Source organism: Hyla sarda, chromosome 9, assembly GCF_029499605.1.
Source record: "Hyla sarda isolate aHylSar1 chromosome 9, aHylSar1.hap1, whole genome shotgun sequence".
Lineage (NCBI taxonomy): Eukaryota > Metazoa > Chordata > Amphibia > Anura > Hylidae > Hyla > Hyla sarda.
Genome location: NC_079197.1, coordinates 44,952,810 through 44,972,191, shown reverse-complemented (window position 1 = coordinate 44,972,191; position 19,382 = coordinate 44,952,810). Strand labels below are relative to the sequence as shown.

The window sequence follows — 19,382 nt, the reverse complement described above, 5'->3', positions numbered from 1 at the left end:
ATTACATTACTTATTTTATTACATAATCTGCTGAGAAACAAAAAAAAATAATAAATAATTATTCTACGGGTGATATTAAAACAAAAAACCCCATTTTGTAACTTTGGTGGGCTTCCGTTTCTATGCAGTGCACTTTTTTTTGTAAAAATTACACCTTATCTTTATTCTGTAGGTCCATACGGTTACAAGGATACCCAATTTATGTAGGTTTTATTCTAGTTTACTGCTCAAAAAATAAAAATTATAACTACATGCACCAAAATTAAAGGAGTACTCCAGGTAGGGAGAATTGTCCTTGTGCCAGCAGTAAAAAAAATAAAGATGTACATACCTTCCTTCGCTCCCCCGGTGCCTCTGGTAACCCACTCTGGTCTCTGCCACAATCCTCTTCCTGGTTGCCAGTGGTTGGTGAGTCATACTGCACTCAGCCAATCACCGGCCGCAGCGAAGTCCCGACTTGGCCAGCTATAGGCTGAGCGGCAGTGTGATGTTTTCGGGCCGGCACCTGCTGCGGCACCACTGCCGTTCAGCCTATCGCCAGCCGATGAGTGCAGTATGACTCACCGACCACCAGCAACCAGGAAGAGGATCGCGGTGGAGACCGGAGTGGATTACCGGAGGCACCGGGGGATCGAAGGAAGGTATGTATCTCTATTTTTTTCACTGCCGGCAGTATGGAGGACAATTTTTCCATCCTGGAGTACTACTTTAATATGTTTAAAATTGTCATCTTCTGACCCCTATAACTTATTTTATTTTTCCGCATAGGAAGGACTCTGCGCGCAGCCTGGATCCTCCGGTCAGGACCTCGCTCACCGGTTCATAGTAGCAGAAAAAGTGGCAAATATAAAACTGGATCCTTGTCAGGCGCAGTGCAGTAGAAGAAAGATCCGTAATGCAGGGATTCACTTCATAAGGTTTATTAAGAACACAACCGCAACGCATTTCTTGCCTGTAAAGGGCACTTCATCAGGCAGATAAGCAGATATGCCATTCAGGAGCATGAAACAGCTAGGTGAGAAATCACCCAGCTTTTCTATGCTCCTTAAAGTCGTACACAACATTAACTGCAGGGGGAAGAGTCTTCTACCTGATGTAGGCATATGACCTGGGGCTGTGAGTTGTGCAAAAGAACCAGCCTGGGAGGTCGTAAGGCTGGCCCTCTCCTCACACTGTGATCTTGGGATGGCGCTGGGAAGCCTATGTGGACAGAGCTGGGCCTAGTTTCTTGTAGGGGCCTGGAGCTGCAGCTCCATTCACCCCCTATGTTAATACGGCCCTGGTCCTATCTCCATTGCGCAAAGCCGGTGTGAGATGCAGAACTGTGTCCTATGTAGTTCTGCATTTGCCGGAGCATAGTGACATCACGGCTCCGCCCCCGTGTGACGTCACACTGTCACTCCCCCTCCATAGGCTTGAATTGAGGTGACATCACATGTGAGCGGAGCCGTGCCATCACTATGCTCCGTCCCCGTGATCGCTAGTAATCAGACCCGGAGCGAGCACTCTCCGGGGGCTGATTCTAACGGGGTGCGGCGTGGAAGATCACAGGGATCCCCAGCGGCAGGACCCCCACGATCCGATCGGGTATCTTATCCCCTATCCTTTGGATAGGGGATAAGATGTCTTAGCGCCGGAGTACCCCTTTAAGGGGAAAAAGTTGGGTGTAACCCTGTGACCATTTCCCATCATATAAGGAGTTCTGCCATAGTTCTATCAGCGAAGCCACAATGTATTGTGGCTTTGATGGGACCCATATATAACTTTAGCCTGGTGCTTTCCAAACAGCGTGCCTCCAGCTGTGGCAAAACTACAACTTCCAGCATGCCCGGGCAGCCGTTTGCTGTTCAGGCATGCTGGGAGTTGTAGTTTTGCCACAGCTGGAGGCACGCTGTTTGGATAACACTTCTTTGGCCTGATCTGTATAAGGCGAAGCCACTGACATCTACAGAATATATAGAATATACAGAAAAGGGATGCACCTGCCTGTGGTTCTCCAGCTGTTAGAAAACTACAATTCCCATAATGTCCTGACAGCCCAGCCGTGCTGGGAATACAATGTAAGCCTTCTGCCAAGTCAGCCAAGAAGGAGTTAAGAGGCAATGCCGTTCATCACCCTTTACATCTTTTGTGGCCAATGATATATATATATTTAAAATACCATTGTTATAGAAAAATGTCCCCATTACTCCTCTATTCATGCACTTATCTATACTAATGGTAGGGTCACACAGGATTTTCTGCATATTTGATGTGCACCATTTGAAGCAGCAGATTTCAATGTAAACTTATTGATTTAAAACAGATTAAAATCTGCAGCTTCAAATAGTGCGCATCATATATGCAGAAGATCCTGTACATGTGACCCTACCCTAATAGTATTAAAAGGAGTGACAGAGGGGTGTACAGGGATGACAGATGAGTGTACAGGGGTGACAGAGGGGTGTACAGGGGTGACAGAGGGGTGTACAGGGGTGACAGAGGGGTGTACAGGGGTGACAGATGAGTGTACAGGGGTGACAGGGGGGTGTACAGGGGTGACAGAGGGGTGTACGGGGGTGACAGAGGGGTGTACAGGGGTAACAGATGAGTGTACAGGGGTGACAGATGAGTGTAGAGGGGTGACAGAGGGGTGTACAGGGGTGACAGAGGGGTGTACAGGGGTGACAGATGAGTGTACAGGGGTGACAGAGGGGTGTACAGGGGTGACAGAGGGGTGTATAGGGGTGACAGAGGGGTGTACAGGGGTGACAGATGAGTGTACAGGGGTAACAGAGGGGTGTACAGGGGTGACAGATGAGTGTACAGGGGTGACAGAGGGGTGTACAGGGAAGACAGATGAGTGTACAGGGGTGACAGATGAGTGTACAGGGGTGACAGAGGGGTGTACAGGGGTGACAGAGGGGTGTATAGGGGTGACAGAGTGGTGTATAGGGATGACAGAGGGATGTACAGGGTTGACAGAGGGATGTACAGATGTGAAAGAGGGGTGTATAGGGGTGACAGAGACGTGTACAGGGGTGACAAAGGGGTGTATAGGGGTGACAGAGGGATGTACAGAGGTGACAGAGGGGTGTATAGGGGTGACAGAGGGGTGTACAGGGGTGTATAGGGGTGACAGAGGGGTGTATAGGGGTGACAGAGGGATGTACAGAGGTGACAGAGGGATGTACAGAGGTGACAGAGGGATGTATAGGGGTGACAGAGGGGTGTACAGGGGTGACAGAGGAGTGTATAGGGGTGACAGATGAGTGTACAGGGGTGACAGAGGGGTGTACAGGGGTGACAGAGGGGTGTACAGGGGTGACAGATGAGTGTACAGGGGTGACAGATGAGTGTACAGGGGTGACAGAGGGATGTACAGGGGTGACAGAGGGGTGTATAGGGGTGACAGAGGGGTGTACAGGGGTGTATAGGGGTGACAGAGGGATGTACAGAGGTGACAGAGGGGTGTATAGGGGTGACAGAGGGGTGTACAGGGGTGTATAGGGGTGACAGAGGGGTGTATAGGGGTGACAGAGGGATGTACAGAGGTGACAGAGGGATGTACAGAGGTGACAGAGGGATGTATAGGGGTGACAGAGGGGTGTACAGGGGTGACAGAGGAGTGTATAGGGGTGACAGATGAGTGTACAGGGGTGACAGAGGGGTGTACAGGGGTGACAGAGGGGTGTACAGGGGTGACAGATGAGTGTACAGGGGTGACAGATGAGTGTACAGGGGTGACAGAGGGATGTACAGGGGTGACAGAGGGGTGTATAGGGGTGACAGAGGGGTGTACAGGGGTGACAGATGAGTGTACAGGGGTGACAGATGAGTGTACAGAGGTGACAGAGGGATGTATAGGGGTGACAGAGGGGTGTACAGGGGTGTATAGGGGTGACAGAGGGGTGTACAGAGGTGACAGAGGGATGTACAGAGGTGACAGAGGGATGTATAGGGGTGACAGAGGAGTGTATAGGGGTGACAGGGGGGGTTTGAGGGGAAAAAAAATAAACAGTGGATTTCTATATTCAGGCTGGCTGGGGACATTTTTGTATCTTTGTTTTTTCCTCCTCTCCTTGTAAAATTCATAACTCTTTTATTTTTTCACCTACAGACCCATATGATAGCTTGTTTTTTGCGCGATCAATTGTACTTTGTAGCATATCAAAGAAGTATAAGCAATGGAGCACTAACACAGTAAATCTTCTTAAATCTTTATTCCAATGTTGTGAATAACACAAAAAGAGACGGGTGCAGGGGAGTAGACTGACACATACGAGGCGGGGGAGAACACACGAGGAAGGGCTACAATTGTTTCATGCTATGACAACGCTTCTGCTGACGCCACTACGTCATAGCACGTTTAAATACACTGAGTGTCTACTTAGTGTTACTACAAAAAATATAACAAAAGCGATACATAAAAAATAATAATTTAAAAACATATAGCAATTTCAATTAAAAACAGTACTAACGATCAGCCTGCAGATATGGGAAACTTTTAGATCGTGGCAGGTCTGACCACTGGGACCCCCCGCAATCTCCTTTAACGGAGCCTCGGCTCTCCCCGGGCGCTGAGTGTCACGACCCCCTCACGAAGCGGGGGCAGGTATGGCCCGTCCATATAGCCCTATGGGAGAGCCGAAGATAGCTGAATGTCTCTCCGATAAAGATATATGGAGGGGGTGTGGCAGTCCCTGCTTTGGGTGGGGGTCGTGATGCGCTGCTCCAGGGAAGAGCCGAGGCTCCTACAGACCGCCCCAGTAGTCTGAGGACCGAGGAATCTCTAGCGTGGGCTAGCCTGACTTGTTCAATGAGTCTAGTGACTCCATTTTCACGTACGTATAGAACAAATATGTTTTTATCCTTTTAAAATTATTTTTATTAGAGTTTTTCATAAGAAATAAAAAGTTAAGATATTTATAGTAATGAACAAAATAAAATAACATAACAAGTCATCATCCAGGTATAGTGAAGTATAGATTTTAAATAATGATTTTTATTAAAAGAAACAAAGAGACCTTTTTGTTTCTTTTATTAGATTATATATTGTCCGATTTTTCCTATATGTAATCATAGGCCTCTTAGATTTAAATTCTTTTAAAGGGGTACTCCGGTGAAAAACTTTTTTTTTTTTTATTAAATCAACTGCTGCCAGAAAGTTAAACAGATTTCTAAATTACTTCTACTAAAAAATGTTAATCCTTCCAGTACTTAATGCTGAATACTACAGAGGAAATCATTTTCTTTTTGGAACACAGTGCTCTCTGCTGACATCACGAGCACAGTGCTCTCTGCTGACATCTCTGTCCATTTTAGGAACTGTTCAGAACAGCATATATATGCTATGCAGATTTTCTCCTACTCTGGACAGTTCTTATAATGAACAGAGATGTCAGCAGAGAGCACTGTGCTCGTGATTCAGCAAAGAGCTCTGTGTTCCAAAAAGAAAATAATTTCCTCTGTAGTATTCAGCAGCTAATAAGTACTAGAAGGATTAAGATTTTTTAATAGAAGTAATTTGCAAATCTGTTTAACTTTCTGACAACAGTTTTCCACCGGAGGACCCCTTTAAAACACAATCTTGTTTTAAAATAAGCCAATTGTGGGAAATAATATTTTTGATGGTTATTCATTGGTGTATTCTTAAATGTAAAGGCAAATCTTTCTTACTTTGCTCTACATGTACTATTATTATACAGTAATTCTTCTCTGTTTTTTCTCTCCACCTTGCAGAAAGCTTCTCCTACCACATCCTACCCTTCTATTAAACGATCTGTCAATTCCCTCACCTGCTCAAGGTAAGTTTCCCTGTCATTATTGATTCTCTTAATTCGTATAAACTCGCTGTAAGGAATACGTCTTTTGACATGGTCTGGGTGGGAGCTCCCAAAATGTAGAAATACATTTTTGGAAATCGTTTTTCTGTGAAGTGGAAGTATAGAAGCAATCTTCTATTTCTGTAATATTTACATCGAGAAACGATTTCCCTCCAAAGTGATGGGTAAATAGCATATTCATGTAACAATTCCTCTCCACCTCCATAGGGGCTATAACGCTGCACACACTGATCTTTTACATTGATCATTGTTATCCCATAGGATAACATTGATCAATGATTCTGCCGCTTGACTGCTCATGCCTGGATCTCAGGTACGGAGCAGTCATTCACCGATCGGACAAGCAGGAGAAAGGTAGGGGCCCTCCTTATGTGTTCCAGCTGTTCGGGAAGCCGCGATTTTGCTGTGGTAGTCCCGAACAGTCGACTGAGCTAGCTGGGAGTAGTTTACTTTCACTTCAGACGCGGCAATCAACATTGAACGCCGCGTCTAAAAGCTTAATAGCGTTCGGCACCGCGATCAGTGCCACGTGCTATTAACTACGGGTCCCGCTTTGACGACTTTTTGATAAAGTAGGATATGTAAATGAATATTTTTTTCACTAAAATGCTGGCTTTCCCCCAAATTTTACATTTTTACAAGGGGTAATAGGAGAAAATGCCCTCCAAAATTTGTAACCCTATTTCTAGGTATGGTACGGAAATACCCCATGTGTGGACGCCAAGTACTCTGCGGGTGAACTATTATGCTCAGAAGAGAATGAGTCAGATTTGGCTTTTGGAAAGCAAATTTTGCTGAAATGGTTTTTGGGGGGCATGTCGCATTTTGGAAGCCCATGTGGTGCCAGAACTGCAAATTAAAAGCCCAACATGGCACACTATTTGGGAAACAACACCCCTCAAGGAATGTAACAAGGGGTACAGTGAGCCTTAACACCCCACAGGTGTTTGACAAATTTCCACTAAAGTTGGACGTGAAAATGAAAAATTAGATTTTTTTTCACTAAAATGCTGGTTTTACTCCACATTCTTCATTTTCACAAGGAGCAATAGGAGAAAAAGCCTCCTAAAAGTTTTAATCCCATTTCTTCTGAGTATGCAAATACCCCAAATGTGGATGTAAAGCACTCTGCGGGCGCACTACAATGTGCAGAAGAGAAGGAGCGCCATTGAGCTTTTGGAGAGAGAATTTGTTTGGAATGGAAGTTGGGGACTATGTGCGTTTACAAAGCCCCCCGTGGTGCCAGAACAGTGGACCCCCCCCCCCCACATTTGACCCCATTTTGGAAACTGCACCCCTCACAGAATTTAATAAGGGGTGCAGTGAGCATCTACACCCCACTGGCGTTTGACAGATCTTTGGAACATTGGGCTGTGCATATTAAAAAATTAAAAAATTTTCATATTCATGGACCACTGTTACAAAAATCTGTCAGACACCTGTGGGGTGTAAATGCTCACTGCACCCCTTATTACATTCCGAGAGGGGATTAGTTTCCAAAATGGGGTCACATGTGGGGGGGGGGGGGGCACTGTTCTGGCACCATGTGGGCTTTGTAAACACATATGGCCTTCAATTCCAGACACAATCTCTCCAAAAGCCCAATGGCGCTCCTTCTCTTCTGAGCATTGTAGTGCGCCAGCAGAGCACTTTACATCCACATATTTATATACTCAGAAGAAATGGTGTTCCAAATCCAAATTATGGGGGGCTTTTTTCCTATTACCCCTTGTGAAAATGAAAAATTTGGGATAACACCAGCTTTTTATTGAAAAAAATAAAATAAATCATTTTCACGCCAAACGTAGCCCCTTAAGGACTCAGCCCATTTGGGCCTTAATGACTCAATTTTATTTTTACGTTTTCGTTTTTTCCTCCTCGCCTTCAAAAAATCATAACTCTTTTATATATTCATCAATAGACTAGTATGAGGGCTTGTTTTCTGCGCGACCAGTTGTCCGTTGTAATGCCATCACTCACTTTACAATAAAATGTATGGGGCAACAAAAAAAATACTATTTGTGTGGGGAAATTAAAAAGAAAACCGCAATTTTGCACATTTTGGAAGGTTTTGTTTTCACGCCGTACAATTTACAGTAAAAATCTTTATTCTTTGTCTCAATACGATTAAAATGATACCCATGATAACATACTTTTCTATTACTGTTGCGCTTAAAAAAAAATCGCAAACTTTTTAACCAAATTTGTACGTTTAACCCCTTAAGGACGCAGCCCTTTTTCACCTTAAGGACTGAGCCCTTTTTCGCAATTCTGACCACGGTCGCTTTATGAATTAATAACGCGAAAACGCTTTTACCAAATATTCTGATTCTGAGAATGTTTTTTCGTGACATATTTTACTTTATTTTGGTGGTAAATTTTCGGCACTATTTGCATCCTTTTTTGGTGAAAAATCCCAAAATCTCATGAAAATTTAGAAAATTTCGCATTTTTCTAACTTTCAAGCTCTCTACTTGTAAGGAAAATTGATATCCACAATAAATTTTATTTTTCTTCACAAATAAAATATGTCCACTTTATGTTGGCATCATAAAATGGACATATTTTTACTTTTTGAAAAAATTATAGGGCTTCAAAGTAGAGCAGCAATTTTCAAAAAATTCATGAAAATTGCTAAATCTGAAGGGACAGATGTTACAGAACTACAACTCGTTTGGCCTTCCTAGTGGTTACCACAGTAAAGATCGTTTTGCTTTCACTTTAAATTCACCCCCCCCCCCCCTCCACCGACGATTCCCTACCTGAGCCTGGATCCAGCAGTCTCCCGCGAACATCCCGGGTCCCCAGGCATCTTTTCCTGCAGGTACGGCCTCCATCATCTTCCCATGATCCCCTCGACATCCAGGGGTGGGCAGAACGGGAGGTTGCCATGGCAACCCCCTGTCCTGCGCTGCCATTGGTCAGAACTCCGTTCTGCTAATGGCAGGGGATAGGAGGAGATCACAGCTCTGCGACCTCACTCCTATCCCTTAGGCTGATCGGGGCTGTCGCTGACAACTCCAATCAGCCCTATTTTTCGGGTGATCGGGTCACCAGAGACCCGATCAGCCCGGAATTGGAGAAAATCTCATGTCTGAATTGACATGCGATTTTCTCCGATCGCCGACATGGGGGGGGGGGGGGGGGTCTCAGGACCCCCCTGGGCGATGTGCCGGGATGCCTGCTGAATGATTTCAGCAGGCATCCTGATCCGGCCCCCAACCGGCTAGCGGTGGGGACCGGAATTCCCACGGGCGTATCCATACGCCCTCGGTCCTTAAAGACTCGGGATGCAGGGCGTATGCATACGCCCTGTGTCCTGAAGAGGTTAAAATCCCCCTATTTTGAAGACCTATAACTTTTTCATTTTTCCGTATAAGCGGCGGTATGAGGGCTCATTATTTGCACCGTGATCTTTACTTTTTATTGAAACCATGTTTTCTTATATAAAACTTTTAATACATTTTTTATAAAAAATTTGGGGAAATAAAATGTTATAAAAAAGCAGCTATTTTGGACTTTTTTTTAACGTTTACGCCGTTCACCGCACAGTATCATTAACATTTTATTTTAATAGATCGGATATTTTTTACAATAACATGCTGGAGTAGACCCCAACATTACCTTTTCATAAGAGGTCAAAGGAGAAAAAGCCCCCCAAAATTTGTTAGGCAATTTCTCCCGAGTACTGAAATACCCCATATGTGACCCTAAACTGTTGCCTTGAAATACGACAGGGCTCTGAAGTGAGAGAGCGCCATGCACATTTGAGGCCTAAATTAGGGATTTGCATGGGACGGACCCGGATGCAAGCATTACACTTGCCTCCGATACCAAAATACCCTATGGTAGTGTTTCCCAAACAGGGTGCCTCCAGCTGTTGCAAAACTCCTAGTATGCCTGGACAGTCAATGGCTGTCCGGCAATACTGGGAGATGTTGTTTTGCAACAGCTGGAGTCTCCGTTTTGGAAACAGAGCCGTATGAGACATTTTATTGGGAGGAGGGGGGAGGGGGAGGGGTAGTGTTTTACCCTTTATTTTGTGTAGTGTAGTGTAGTTTCCAGTAGAGAAAACATGGTCGCACATCCACAAATTGTATTTTGATCTAATCGCTTCTCAGCATAAGTTCAAAAACTAACAGTTTGTTAGAATATATTATGATCAAAAAGTAGCCCACTCGCCACGTCAAGGTCACTTATTTAGAGTGGGTCCCTAGCATAAAATGGCGTAGCACTGGGCGGCGACCACCACCGCCGCAACACCAGTGCCCACAGGGGGAACGACCCACTGGCAGAGCAGCCCCAATGCCGCTCTGCCAGTGGGTCGTGGCACCGTGTCTGTGGGGAGGTGTGGCCCAGGGAATGGTTTGAGTGGCATTGGGGTCGCTCTGCCAGTGGGTTGTTCCCCCTGTGGGCACTGGTGTTGCTGCAGTGGTGGTCACCGCCCATTTTATGCAAGGGATGTTAGGGACCCACTCTAAATAGGTGGCCTTGATGTGCCGAGTAGGCTAGTACTTTTTATCAAAATGTATACTAACAACCTGTAAGTTTTTTTAATTTATGCTGAGAAGCAAGTAGATTAAAATACAATTTGTGGATGTGCGACCATGTCTGTTTTCTCTACTTGAATTCACACTGTGTTGTCTATCCCCTCTTTTTTTTTTTGTTTCACTTGGTCTGCACTCTGCCCCACCCTTTCAGCCCAACCCTATATAAAGTAGCAGGTAGCTACACAAGGCTCTTAAATTTCTGGCAGCCTCCCAGTCTGACCGGGAGCATATGGTAAGTGAGCTTTTACACCTTGTTCACACTGGTGGGGTGCTGTGCGGCATCCATTGCCGTGGCACCGTGTCTGTGGGGAAGTGTGGCCCAGGGACTGGTTTGAGTGGCATTGGGGCCGCTCTACCAGTGGGTCGTTCCCCCTGTGGGCACTGGTGTTGCGGTGGTGGTGGTCGCCGCCCAGTGCTACGCCATTTTATGCTAGGGACGTTAGAGACCCACTCTAAATAGGTGGCCTTGACGTGGCGAGTGGGCTTGTACTTTTTGATCAAAATGTATACTCCGGCCCCGAGATCATGATTCCTCAGACCCGGAGTGATATTCACTCCGGAAGCTGATGATAGCAGGGTGCTGCATGAAAAATTGCGGGGGTTCCCAGCGGCGGGACCCCCCGCGATCAGGCATCTTCTTTTGGATAGGGGATAAGATGTCTTGGGCTGGAGTACCCCTTTAAAATGTAAAGCAAAATGGAATAGAGATGTAGGGGAAATCAAAGAAGAGGAGTGGAAACTATTTTTAGAAACATCAAAAGGGCATCTGGTAACTCCAATCACCGGCTATCATACTTTAAAATTATTCACCAGTTACATTTCGCACCATGAGTTTTAAAACCGATGGGTATAAGATTGCCCTGGCATCATGAATTTCACCTTACAACCTTTATTTTCGGTCACCCCAACATCATCACTAGTGGGTGCCACAATACTAGTTTTTTTTCACTATTTATGCTGTGACCTTCGCATGCCACAGAATCAGGTGACAGCTCCAGCAAAGCAGGTGGAATGCGAGATGTCTATCATCTGCAATGCACTTTGGGGGAGATTTATCAAAACCTATGTAGAGGAAGAGGGATGCCCACAGCAACCAATCCGATTGTTTCTTTCATTTTTACAAAGGCCTTTGAAAAATTTAGATAGCGATCTGAATGGTTGCTATGGGCAACTGCAGTACTCTTTCTCTACACAGGTTTTGTTAAATATCCCCATGTCTGTAATAAAGCACCTGTGTATGTGTTGTGCAGTTCAGAACATATGTATAAATTAGAAAAAAAAAGAAAGTAAAATTATATAACGTTTAAAGTTTTAAATTTTGAATTAAAATTAAAAAGAAAAATAATAAAAAGTGAGACATTCCCGCTGAATGAAAAACAAAAAATTGATTAATGGTGGCAGCAATAGGTATTTTTTGTTGTTATGCAGGTGATTTGGAGCCAAGATTTATAATAGTGTTTAAAGTATTAAATTCAATGTAATAATTCTAAACTATATTGATAAATATATAGTAAATATAAATCATGGTGTAGTACATGGTGTAGTCCTTCACATGGGGGAAGCTATGATGTTCTAGAATAAAAATGTTCTGAAATTCTTCCATGTAATCAGAACACAAGAAAAGCTTCTCATCACAATTGTAACAATCTACCTAATAATCTGCAGTGATATATTCTCAGTTAAACTGCACTTACATATATACTCGAGTATAAGCCGAGTTTTTCAGCATGATTTTTCGTGCTGAAAACGCCCCCCCTCGGCTTATACACGAGTGAACTCTCAGCCTGTCAATCCCTTCTCAGTGGTCTTCAACCTGCGGACCTCCAGATGTTGCAAAACTACAGTTGTAGTTTTGAAACATCTGGAGGTCCGCAGGTTGAAGACTACTGCGGCCTTCGTAATCATCCAGACCCCCCTTTAATTTTCTACACACCTCCCCTCGGTGGGAATGAAGAGTGAGCTGGTCTGGGAAATCTATGCTGCAGGGACCGTCCGGTGGGGAGGGTTAGTCGTTCGGGGCTGTCCATTTTCACCGGGAGGCCCTCTTCTCCACTCGGGGCCGGCCCCATACTAGTGATGTTGCCTTGACGACGACGTACAGGGATGTCTATGTGCAGCAGGAGGACCTCCCGGTGAAGATGGACAGCCCGGAACGACTAACCCTCCCCACCGGATGGTCCCTGCAGCATAGATGGCCTGGAACAGCTCACCCTTCCCACCGAGGGGAGGTGAGTAGAAAACTAAAGGGGGGTCTGGATGATGACGAAGGCCGCAGTGGTCTTCAACCTGCGGACCTCCAGATGTTTCAAAACTACAACTCCCAGCATGCCCGGACAGCCGATGGCTGTCCGGGCATGCTGGGAGTTGTAGTTTTGCAACATCTGGAGGTCTGCAGGTTGAAGACCACTGATGAAGGGATTGACAGGCGGTGATGATGAAGAGGGGGGGAGGGAATGATGACGGGGGTCTGGATGATGACAGGGGGGATGATGACAGGGGGGGTGATGTATTTTCCACCCTAGGCTTATAGTCGAGTCACTAACTTTTCCTGGGTTTTTGGGGGTGAAATTAGGCTTATATTCGGGCTTATATTCGGGTCGGATTATACTAGAGTATATACGGTACTCCTCTGAAGAGGGAGAAAAGTGGAACCTATTCCCATTTTTCAATGGGTAAATAATTTAGGCAACGTTTCACAGATTTGTTTTAAGCAAATTTCTATTTACATGTACAATACATGTGAATTGGGATTTCAAAATATTACTCATACATAGCAGAAAATTTTCATCTGCAGATTTTCAGGGCCATAACATGCCTATTATATGGTAAAATTGCATCACATTTCACCTCCTCTATGAACGTCTTACCTGATCTTTTCGCTTCACTCCTCACTCTCCATCATGAGGGTACAGTTAGAAAAATCATAGTCCTCATCTGGATAATATCCCACTACAAAAACAAGAAGAAGAACATGACTCTTCTGCTCTATTCTACACAGTGAAGAAAACAATACCCAGCAGGTCTATTATAAATGATCATTACACGGATCATCGGTGTAGGCCGACTCAAGGTCCTTAAATACCATAAATTGGCTTTTCTTTCTAAAATAAACAAAACAACAAATGGTTAGCAGCTATTAGGTGATTGTCCTGTACAGAATGAACCCACCAACCCTGTACAGAATAAACTAATAATGCAGGGACTTACCTGAAAAATTTCCTAAACAGGGCAATGCCCACCACAAACACTCCTACGCTCACCACATAGAAAACTGTTAAGGAATAAAACAGTAGCGATGATAAGCCATAATATCTAAAAACACTTCCATCCTCCTAAATATTACTTCAGCCACAGGACCAGTTCTGGTAGATGCCCATCATAGTGGCATAGGGGGAGATTCATCAAAACCTGTCCAGAGGAAAAGTTGTTGAGTCGCCCATAGCAACCAATCAGATTTCTTCTTTCATTTTTAACAAGGCCTCTGTAAAGTGAAAGAAGCAATCTGATTGGTTGATATGGACAACTGGGCAACTTTTCCTCTGGACAGGTTTTGATAAATCTCCCCCATAGTCCACATCCTGCTTCATACAGGTGATAACATCAAAATCCAGATCTTTAGTGGTAAATAAGCCCCATAAAATATATTAATAAAGGACCCCACAGACCTGACATCCTGTCGCTCTCCATCACTAACCCTCAAAGATTCAGGCGGCTGATGGAATTCTAATGACACCACTGACATCATTGTGACATCACTGCCTCATCTTTACCAGCCTATAACATGTACATTACATACAGTACATACTATATAGGGGGAGATTTATCAAAACCTGTGAAGAGGAAAAGTCGCTGCGTGGCCCATAGCAACCAATCAGATCGCTTCTTTCATTTTTTAAAAGGCCTCTGAAAAATGAAAGAAGCGATCTGATTGGTTGCTATGGGCAACTCAGCAACTTTTCCTCAAGACAGGTTTTGATAAATCTCCCCCATAGTTTTCAATGATAACATGCTGGCTACCATTTAATGGGAACCTACTGCTTACACTGAACTGAATTCAAACACTTTAGGCAAATTTACTAACACTTTATAAATTCTCAGAGACTGAAGACAGTGTAAAAATGTGCGGGATTTTTCACAATGGTCGGGCTGTTTGATAAATCTTAAGACTTTCTAGTTTAAGTTTAGACCATTTATTAGCTCAGTTTATGGCAAAATTGTGTGCAAAAATGTTTTGGTGCACAAAGCCTCATGTAAAAACGGATCTATTCTTAATAGACCACACCCCCTTTTTAGACCAATGCCACACACCCTTATCAAGCCCAGCATAATGGTATCAATAAAAGCATCTATAATACTTGTGGTGCAAGGCATGTATGCCTCTGGTACATTTACCATAGTAAATCTGCCCTAATATGCCGCTGGCAACTTAGCTCCATGAAGTGGTGGTTGCAGCATGTCATGCAGGGGATTTGGATCTCTATAAGAAAAAGAAAGTAATCAACATATAATTTGGGGTCTAATAACTATATGATGTTAAAAGGAGGAGATAACCCTTTAGTCCAGGGGTACTCAACTATTTTTAGTGAGGGTCCGCTTATCCAGGTCTGCCACTGGTAAAGGTCCGAGCAAAGCGCTGAGGCCTGATTCACACCTAGTTGCTGCAGTGCCATGAAGGAAATAGGTAAAATGACTGAAGTCTGGAGGATGTAAATGTATTTTCGGGATACTGAGAGACTGTACCCCTGAATAAAATACTGCCACATTGTATGTCCCTGAATATAACACTGCCACATTGTATGTCCCTGAATATAATACTACCACACACTGTGCCCCTGAATATATTACTGCCACACACTGTACCCCCTAAATATATTACTGAAGCACGCTGTGCCCCTGAATATATTACTGTCGCACGATGTGCCCCTGAATATATCACTGCCGCACACTGTGCCCCTGAATATATTACTGCCACACACTGTACCCCCTAAATATATTACTGAAGCACGCTGTGCCCCTGAATATATTACTGTCGCACGATGTGCCCCTGAATATATTACTGCCGCACGCTGTGTCCCTGAATATATTACTGCCACACACTGTGCCCCTGAATATATTACTGCCGCACATTGTACCCCCTGAATATATTACTGAAGAAGGCTATGCCCCTGAATATATTACTGCCGCATGCTGTGCCCCTGAATATATTACTGCCGCACGCTGTGCCCCAGAATATATTACTGCCACACGCTATGCCCCTGAGTAATATATTTAGTGGCACAACATGCGGCAATAATATATTGCCGTACGATGTGCCCCTAAATATATTAATGCCGCAGGCTGTTCCCATGGTATTATACTGACTGTGACACTCACCGGAGAGGATTGGAGGTGGATCCGCTGAGCACCGCGTGGCAGATGTAGAGAGCCGCACCAGGGAGCGGAATCTAAGACGCCGCTGGTCTTCACCAGAGCCCGCCGCGAAGCAGGATGGACTTGCTGCGGCAGGCGACGTCCAGGTCGCTTTCGCTGGTACGACTCGACCACGTGGGCAGCCGATGTGGTACTTGGCACAGAGAGGAGTCACCGGGAGGTAGGGAGCGGGCAACCTGTCGGGCTGGTGGTAGGTCGTGGGCTGGGTGAACCTAAGGTCTGAGGCAGGAGACTGGGTGCGTAGTCAGGGACGTAGCAGAAGGTCAAGGGCTGGCGGCTAAGGTACGAAGTCAGGGACGTAGCTAAAAGGTCAGGTAGCACAAGTAGTCAAACAGTAGTGGTACGCTTTCTCTAGGGCAATAGCACAAAGATCCGGCAGGGAACAAGGGAAGTGACATGCTTAAATAAGGTGGGACCAACTAGGTGACAATTAGAAAGGGCACTACCCCTTTAAATCTCACAGAGTGGCGCGCGCGCGCCCTGGGGGAGAGACGCGCGCGCACCAGCACTGCAGGAGGATGCACGGGAGACGCACCGAGAGAAGCCCAAGGACGCAGCTCCCGTGCGAGCGGGGCGAGGAGGCTGCCCAGCGGGAGTGACACAGTTAGGAAGGCAAGTGGCGGGAAGGAGAATGCCGGGGCACGGGCACACAGGAGCGGGGGAGAAGGCGCAGACGGCCCCGCGCAGGGCACCGGGACACGGCGCGGGCCGTGACAGTACCCCCCCCCCCCCCCCCTTGGCCCTCTCTTCCTTTTGAGTTGCAGGAACTTCTGGATTAAGTTCTTGTCCAGGATGTTCTCTTCGGGTTCCCACGACCTCTCCTCAGGACCAAATCCCTTCCAGTCAACCAAAAAGAACCGTCTTCCTCTGGAGAGTTTGGAGGCAAGAATTTGTTGCACTTCAAAAATGTCAGAGACACCAGAGATTGGAGATGGAGTACAAGACTTGGTGGAAAATCGATTCAGGACCAACGGTTTGAGGAGGGAGACGTGGAAGGTGTTAGGGATATGAAGAGAACGAGGCAGGAGCAACTTGTAGACCACCGGGTTAATTTGACGTAGAACCTTGAATGGGCACAGAAAACAAGGTCCTAGTTTATAACTGGGCTGTTTAAGGCGAACATGCTTGGCGGAAAGCCACACCTTGTCACCGGGACGGAAAATTGGTGGAGGCCTTCTCTTCTTGTCAGCCTGGAGTTTCATACAGGAGGAAGCATGGGTTAATGAGCGTTGGGTGTCTTTCCAAATGGCCTGGAAATCTCGAACCAAGGAATCAACCGCAGGGACCTCGGAGGAGATGGGCAGTGGGAGAGGAGGGCGGGGATGGTGTCCATAGACAATGAAGAATGGGGAGTTGCCGGAAGAACCAGAGTCATGGTGATTATAAGAGAATTCGGCCCAGGGTAGAAGAGAGGACCAATCATCTTGTCGTGCAGAGACGAAGTGACGAAGATAGGTACCAAGGATCTGGTTCACTCTTTCCACTTGACCGTTGGTTTGAGGGTGGTACGCAGAGGAGAAATCCAACTTGACTTTGAGGCGATTACACAGAGCACGCCAGAACTTTGAGACAAATTGCACCCCCCTGTCAGTTACAATATGGAGAGGGAGACCATGAAGCCGGAAGATGTGACGGAAAAACAAACTTGCTAGCTGGGTTGTGGATGGTAGACTGGGGAGCGGGATAAAGTGGGCCATTTTAGAGAATCTGTCCACTACAACCCAGATTACAGTGCAAGGGAAGCGGTTGCAGTAAGCCAGCGGGCCTCAGATGAGAAGTTTTATTCCGGGCACAGATGACACAAGCACGAACAAAATCGGAGGGGTAGGCTGGGCCACCAATAATGACGGGAAATGAGAGAGATGGAGTTCTGGACCCCCGGATGTCCTGCTAGGAAGGAAGAGTGGCCCCAGTTCAAGATCTTGGTTCTCAGGTGAGGAGGTACAAAGGTCTTCCCAGTAGGTACCTGAAGAAGGGAAGCCGGTGCTGCAGGAATGAGGCGATCAGGAGGAATGATGTGTTGAGGCTGCGAGTCTAGTCCCGTTACATCAGAGGCCCTGGATAGAGCATCTGCTCTGATATTCTTATGAGCTGGACGGAAGCGGATCTGGAAGTTAAAACGAAAGAAGAACAAAGACCACCTGGCTTGTCGGGGGTTCAGCAGTTGCGCAGTTTGCAGGTAAAGGAGATTCTTGTGATCCGTATAAATGGAAATTGGGAGGACTGTCCCCTCCAACCAAAGACGCCACTCCTTCAGAGCTAATTTAATAGCCAAGAGCTCCTTGTCCCCGATGATATAATTTCTCTCTGCTGGAGAAAAGGTCTTTGAGAAGAAACCGCAGGTGGACATTTTGCCCTTGGAGGATTGCTGCATTAAGACTGCTCCAGCTCCCACGGAGGAGGCATCCACCTCCAGGGAAAAAGACTTGTCTGGGTCGGGGCATGTCAAGACCGGAGCAGAGGCAAAGGCAGACTTGAGTTGGGAGAAGGCTTCTACGGCAGGAGGAGGCCAAGACTTGGGGTCCGCTCCCTTTTTAGTCAGAGCCACAAGGGGTGCTACTAGCGTAGAGTAATGTGAAATGAATTGCCGATAATAGTTGGCAAAGCCTTAAAAGCTCTGAATAGCTTTTAATCCAGAAGGCTGAGGCCAGTTCAGAACAGCGGACAATTTATTTGGGTCCATGTGAAGCCCTTGGGTAGAGATGACATAACCAAGAAATGGGAGGCTGGTCTGCTCAAAGAGGCACTTTTCGAGTTTGGCATAAAGATGGTTACTTCTCAGGCGACGAAGAACTTGGCGTACCTGGGTCCGGTGAACCTCTAAACTGGGGGAGAAGATGAGAATGTCATCGAGATAGACAAAAACACAGGAGTACAGGAGATCCCGGAAAATGTCGTTGACGAATTCCTGAAAAACTGCTGGTGCGTTACACAGGCCGAAAGGCATTACTAGATATTCATAGTGTCCATCTCGGGTATTAAATGCAGTCTTCCATTCGTCCCCCTTTCTGATCCTAATCAAGTTATAGGCACCTCGAAGATCCAACTTAGAGAAGATCTTAGCTCCGCGTAAGCGATCAAAGAGCTCGGAAATGAGTGGAAGAGGATACCGATTTTTGATAGTGATCTCATTCAACCCTCGATAATCAATACAGGGGCGTAGCGAACCATCCTTCTTTTCCACAAAGAAGAAGCCGGCTCCCGCAGGGGAGGAAGATTTTCGGATGAATCCCCTCTGTAGGTTATCCCGGGTGTAATCCGACATGGCCTTGGTCTCAGGCGCGGACAGTGGATAAATCCTACCCCGAGGAGGGGAGGTGCCAGGCAGGAGATAAATAGGGCAGTCATAGGGAAGGTGAGGAGGTAGACACTCCGCTTGCTGCTCAGAAAAAAGGTCGGCGAATTCTCGATAGTGGACTGGAAGGCCAGGTAGGGCAGAACTGGGAGAAGGAAATCTGGGTTGAACCGATTTCAGGCAACGGTTCTGGCAATCCGGACCCCAACAAGTAACCTCTCCGGAGCGCCAGTCCAAAAGTGGGGCGTGAAGCTGCAACCAAGGAAGACCCAGGAGAGCATT

At 46.0% G+C, this 19,382-nt stretch overlaps 1 protein-coding gene and 1 long non-coding RNA gene across 3 annotated transcripts in view; both read right to left on the bottom strand.

Moving 5' to 3' along the window:
* Positions 1-14,193, bottom strand: part of LOC130290293 (uncharacterized) — a 35,505-nt gene extending 21,312 nt beyond the window's left edge. The window contains exons 1-4 of one of the 2 annotated variants that reach the window (XR_008847558.1): positions 14,041-14,193; positions 13,583-13,646; positions 13,418-13,476; positions 13,243-13,324 (exon numbers count right to left, since the gene is read on the bottom strand). This is a non-coding gene — a long non-coding RNA (uncharacterized LOC130290293). Of the gene's footprint in view, positions 1-13,242; positions 13,325-13,417; positions 13,477-13,582; positions 13,811-14,040 lie in introns of those variants that run through there. The other variant, XR_008847557.1, reaches the window with a different exon arrangement.
* LOC130290292 (60S ribosomal protein L36a-like) overlaps positions 1-19,382 on the bottom strand; it is a 196,798-nt gene that overhangs the window by 135,357 nt on the left and 42,059 nt on the right. The window lies entirely within an intron of this gene.